The sequence below is a fragment of the Hordeum vulgare genome, chromosome 2H (assembly GCF_904849725.1).
Source record: "Hordeum vulgare subsp. vulgare chromosome 2H, MorexV3_pseudomolecules_assembly, whole genome shotgun sequence".
Classification (NCBI taxonomy): domain Eukaryota; kingdom Viridiplantae; phylum Streptophyta; class Magnoliopsida; order Poales; family Poaceae; genus Hordeum; species Hordeum vulgare.
The window spans coordinates 375,637,159-375,643,380 of record NC_058519.1 but is presented as its reverse complement, the minus strand read 5'-3'; the positions used below and the strand labels follow the sequence as shown (position 1 = coordinate 375,643,380).

At 48.4% G+C, this 6,222-nt stretch overlaps 1 long non-coding RNA gene across 1 annotated transcript; it reads left to right on the top strand.

The window, feature by feature from the left end:
• Window positions 1-827: 827 nt before the first annotated feature.
• Window positions 828-3,771, top strand: LOC123430114. The gene is made up of 3 exons (XR_006622864.1): window positions 828-1,442; window positions 1,528-1,748; window positions 3,155-3,771. It is a non-coding gene; the product is annotated as an uncharacterized LOC123430114 (long non-coding RNA).
• Window positions 3,772-6,222: the final 2,451 nt, after the last annotated feature.

Genomic DNA, 6,222 nt, shown 5'->3' with positions numbered 1-6,222 from the left:
AGGTTCTTTGGTCTCACTCGTTTCTCAAATAAGCAACTTAGTTTTACCTTTTCCTCTTGCTCTACCTCTTCTCATTATAAGATCTCGGGTCGAGATCTCTTGTAAGTGCGGGAGAGTGGTAACAACCCGAGACCAACACTCCAGATGCATTCTATATATTTTGTTATTGTCATGTGATTTATTTGTTTATTGCATTCATCTTTGCATCATTCACATCGCATCGGCACTCCATTCTCATCATTTTTCAAAACTTGCATCTGCTCCTAGTTGCTGGTTCTCCCTAGTCGTTGACCGTTTCATAACCAAACACACTTGCACGCGCCTGTGTCATCATTAAAATATTATTTTCTAACTGGGAATGAAATATTTCCGAATGGGGTGAAAGTTGGTGTGTGGTCTTAACATATTGTATATAGTCCGCTCGACATATTTCGTTGCATTCACGGGCCGTTCGATGCCCGAATCATTAAAGCATTGCTGCACTATCAAAGGTCAAATTCTCGGATGTTTTTTGTAAGTAAAACTTGTTGCTAGGTTTCCCGCACTTTCTCGCTATGCTCAATGCATAGCCCCTCCGCACAGTGTACATCCCTTCGCATGTGCCTGATAAATTCCCCGAACCCGAAATGCACGTTCATGACTGATGGGTCCGGGTCAACCCCGAAATACCGCAAACATCTTTTGTTTGTTCACCGAACTCTTGTGGCTTTTTTATATCCACCGTATGACCTAAATCGGAGGTCTTTTTAGTCCCTAAACTTTCCAACATACCTATAAATAACATCCTGCCCCTAGCCTCGAGTTGTCCCATCCATCCAATCCTCCTCACAGCCGCCACCCGACCGGCCTCCTCCTTCCTATGGATCTCCTCTTGATCCCCATCCATCCAACCGCAGTCGCCACCCGACCGGCCTCCTCCTTCCTAGGGATCTCCTCTTGATCCCCATCCATCCAACCGCAGCCGCCGACCACCTCACATGTTCTACGCGCCTCTCCAATCCCAGTGCGCTCCACCTTGCAGCCAGCACAACCCACTTCTCTCCTTGGATACACCCAACCACCCCATGCGCCCGCGTCCAGTGCCCGGAAGGTTAGCTGCATCCACACCTCCCCTCACGCCCATTCTACTCCATGCGCGCCACCAGAGCCCTGAGCCAACCTCGTCACCGTTCATCACCAACTCGGGAGAATACTAGCATATGAGCAACATCGGCCCCTGCACTCTTGCTGCACCTCCTTACGCTCTTTATCTCCCTCTCCCCTAACTTCTCTTTCCTTTTCATGGTCCAATAATAGCAGGAATCCAATGGACACCTTCAGCAGGAGCTCTCCACCATGATCGCCCAAATTTTTCCCTCTGCCTTCCATTCCTCGCTACGAACCGGAGCTCCGGTGAGCGGTCGTTAGAATTCAACTAGGACTCCGTCATGAGCGACCAAAAGGTCAACAATGCCATGCCTCTCTTTCTTCCCCTATTCTTTTTTCTCGCGCTCATCACTATGCCCCCTATATCAATTCTCTATTCAGGAATATCCGTGACCACGAAGCCGAGCTCCCCATGACGAGCATCACACTTTATCTAGTCGGGAGACACCATTCCCATACGTTCCCGATGCCCACGTTGCTGGCCTCGTCTTGCTGTCAATCCGCGCCGCTACATCCATCCACTATGCCGATGGGTTGCTTGAGCCTCTCCCAAATCGAGCAAGTGAGGAGATCCCTCACATTGATTGCGCCACCCCAGCAAGGTGAGGATCCTCCCGACCCATTCATGCATGCCCGCCGCTGTCGTATGGTTTCAATCCTTGCTGCTCTGCTCAACTTCGTCGCCGGCGAGCATTGCCGTAAGGCATGGCTCCAAACGCTCGTACCTGTTAGCCAATGGTTAAAGTGATGAGGCTTCCATCTATGTCACAAATACAGTTCCAGTTGAGCTGGCTAGCACGTGTCCACCCAATATGTCATGGGTTTCAAATAGACGTGGGCATGGATACCCCGGCTCGATCCCGGTCGAAAAACCTGGGCTGGGTCGGGCTTGCCATTCGGACCGGGCCCGGTCGTTGTTTTGAAGCTCGAAAGATAGTTTAGGCTGGGCCCAGGCTTCTCTTCTTTTTGTATTTAAGGTCGGGCTTTCGCGCTTTGGGTCGGGCTTGCACGTCCATCCAATATAAAAAAGCGTTTGAGCTGAGCTTTCGTGCTTCACGCTCGATTTCGGGCCCGACTCGGGCTTGAAAACACGGAGTATTTAAGGCTTCACACCAGGCTCGACCTTGAGAAATGAATGTCGGGCTTTTACAATCCCGACCCAAAACCCGACCCGGCCCTGCGTTTGCGCGGGTTTTGTTCGAAGCCTAGGTTGCCCCTTTTCCCAATTTTTGCCTGCAACACATTTTCCTCTGTGCCTATGACACATGGGTCCCACTACTCTGTTGATTGGTCTTCTTTTGACTAGTTGACTACCCTCCTAGCCCACTCGTCATAGACCATGCCCAGCCCCAGCATGTGTTTTCTTTCGTGTACTTTTGTTGCACCATATAGATCTTGCACAGTAATTACCAGAAAATGTCATTATTTTGCATTGCTCATAAATAATCAACCGTGCATCAAATTAAAATGTTTTGTATATGTAAAATTATAGAATTTTAGGTAGTTTTACAATATGCAACTTTCATCCATAATAAAAAATGTATAAATGTGTTGTTCGCAGTAATTTTCATAGATTCCATGTTAAAACACTTTAATTCATATCTAAATAACCGTAGCTCCGAATTAAATGAAATATATATGTAACTTGATTAGAAAATGTGTAGAATCACATAGTGCACTTCCTTTTTCTGTTTAATAAATACAAAATATGTTTTAGACATTTCTGCACCAAATCCAAAATTTGCATATGGGGCCATTTCTGCTTATCCTCTTGCCATGTAAACCAACATTTAAACCTGTCGAGTATCTAACAAGAGTGAACTAAACAATTCGAATGTGGAGTTTTGTCAACATGTAACTCATTGCATATTGAGCTACATTTAATGTGTAGTATTTGAATGTTGCACTTTACCATGTCTTGCATATTTAAATGGACATGCATCATACTTGTTTGCGCATCATATCATGAATATGTTTTGGTGTTTACCATGTTATTTGTTTGTTTCAGGATTTTCTTCTCCTTGCTAGTGTTTTGAAAGTCTTTGAGAGTGTGAGGATTTGTTCAATTATGACCGTTTGTCTACTTCACGGACTCGTTCATCTTCCAAGCGGGATTCCACACAAGATGATCATTACCTTGGATATCACTACTATCTTTGCTATGGTAGTTGTCTTGATACTATTGCTATCTCTTGCTACCGACCATGCATTTTCAAGCCTCCCAAAATGCCATGATAAGCCTCTAATCATCCATCGTCCTAGCAAACCATTGTGTGGCTAAGTTACCGCTTGCTCAACCCGCTTATAGCATTTCTAGTTGTAGGTGTAGTTTATTCTATGACATGGATATTATGGGATATCACACTATCTGTTTATTTAATTAACACATCTATACACTTGGTAAATGTTGGAAGGCTTGGCCTGTTGCCTCGCGTCTTGTTCCACTCTTGTCGCCCTAGTTTCCATTATACCAGTGTCATGTGCTACTTGTAAACTGCATTAGGATTTTCGCCGAAATGAAGGGGAGACGCAAAATAGTAGAGATAAGTATTCCCCTCAGTGAAACCAAGGTTATCAAACCAATGGGAGAACCATGCAAATTCCCGTCTTGAGTGCCTACACACAAAAGAGCACACACTTGCACCCAACGCGGGCAAGAGGGTTGTCAGTCCCCTTGAACTCGTTACTTGCAAGTGATAAGTACTGATAGATAGATAATATAAATATAAAATAAAATAATAGAAAGTAACTGGTAGTAATATTTTTGGTGTTTTTGTAATATGATTTGTGAAGACCGGGGGCATAATTTTCACTAGAGGCTTCTATGTCGAAGAAAGCATATGGTGGGTAAACAAATTACTGTTGGACAATTGATAGAAAATCACGTACTTATGAAATTTGTATTGCGACAATGATCATATATATAGGCATCATGGCCATAAGCAAGTATATCGACACCTGCCTGCATCTACTACTATTACTCCATCCATCAACCACTATCAACATTGCATCTAGAGTATTAAAAAAAAATAGAGTAATGCTTGAAGCAAGATGACATGATGTCGACAAAGTAAACTCAACTAATATGAATAAACCCGTTTTGTATCCTTAATGGAAGAAATACAAATACGTGTTATGTCCCCTTCTGTTAGTCGGATTGAGTACCGCAAGATTAAACCCATCACAATGCACCACTCACACCGAAGATAAACTGTGAGTGCGCTAAAGAATGGGCCTTTAGCGCCCATGACTTGTGCACGGACAGTAGTAGCCATGCCTGCGGTGAGGCCTACCACGGACGACGGGAAGCGGATGCGAAGCCATCAGAAAGCCGCCTAGATCAACAGGTAGAAAGACCAGGAGGAAAGAGCCCCGGCAAGATCGGGGCGGGGAAATACAGAGCCCTCGGCAAGACAACAACCCGACAAGACCTTCGACGCCCACCCCAGCAAGAGCACCTTTCCAGAGTTCTGCACCGCTGCAATGGGGTGTGCCCACGAAGGCACCCCAGGCCACAAGCCAGAAGATTGAAGACATAGCCCCCGGAAAGCCTCTTGCCAATGGAGGCCAGCGAAGCCCTCGCAAGGCCCTTGCCGGGAGAGTCAGCAACACTCCAGTACGGCTCGCCCCCGGCAGGATCCCAATGCGCTCCTGTGCGAGCACAACGACCAGCTGCCCGTCGCCACTTGATACATGCCGCTTCACAGGAGCGTGTCGAGAGGTATCTAGGGAGAACAGTGCCGAGAGGACTCGCCCCTGTCCCATCTCTGGGGCACCCAATGAAACATTAAAAGCACGTGCTAAGGCGCGAGCGACACTGTAATCAACTGTACATCTCGTGGGTGCGCTGTTTCACTGTGCACCCCGTGAGAACCCTGTGCTTCCAGTGTTGGTGACCCCTTAGACCTATAAAAGGAGGCCTTGGGCATGCACGAGGGAGGATAGAAAGTCAGCCAGCCAGGACATACCCAACAGTTCATCACCAATCATCAGATAAACACACAAAAAGCAAGAGTAGGGCATTACGCTTCAGTAGCGGCCCGAACCTAGGTAAATCCGCCTCGACCGTTTGGTCTGCTCTTGGTTCATCCTTCTCCCCTCACCGAACCACAAGGGATGCCTCCAGGTCCCATAGGTGTCGTCCGTGACATCTCTGGCGCGCTAGGTAGGGGCGAAAGAGGTGGGCTAATCAGACCTAGCGGTCGGAGCTTCAGTTCAACCATCGCCACCGCCCGCAAGAGGAGGGCGACCATGGCAGCTAATCGGTTCGTGATCATCGCGCCAGCAACAGTGCTGACCGACGGCAGCTCGGACGAAGGCGAAGGAGGCAGGGTCCCTGAGCTTCCACACACTCCAGCAGCTGCACCTCCCCGAGGGTGCAGCATTGTCGTCGAGTGCTCCCCAGGGGCTCCGACGAGACATCTGATACCCACTCCAGCAAGGGCACCTCCCCTGGAGTGATGCGCCGTTGTCGAGGGCGTGCCAAGGGGCTCCGACAAGACCCCACGCGCTCCCTCCGGCGGGCGCGCCTCTTAGGAGTGTTGCACTAGTGTCGAGGGTTCGATGGGGAGCACCCCCGACAAGATGTTGCATCCTTGTCGGGACCCGTCGCTCCCAAGAAAGCAAGGCTCCGCCCTAGCTGCCTCCAGGCCTGCAAGATCCTTGCCGGCAGCCCATGAAGCATGGTTGCCGGGGGCTCCCAGCAACCATCCTTTACGCAAGTTTTGCCGGCGAGGCATGTAAACCTTTGCACAAGGCGAAGCATAAATCCTATGCACAATATAATAAAAGTTAAGTGTTTCACATTTCTTGTCGATTTTCATATTTATTGGTGTGCATAGTTAGGCGTTACGCTTACCTCCCGCAAGTGTCTACGAACCACCTAGTTTCCAAAACTTCCCCGTGAGGGAAACTTGGTGCGACCAAGCTCGCCCTTACTTTGCTTAGAGCCCGCTCAACAACTTAAGATGTAGCGCTGAAAGCACTAAGGAAGCCTTGCCGGCAGCAGCACCTCCAGCAGGCAGCTAAGGACCCGCTCCTCAAAGCGCCTGCGGCAGGGCTAGCCGCGCTGGCAAA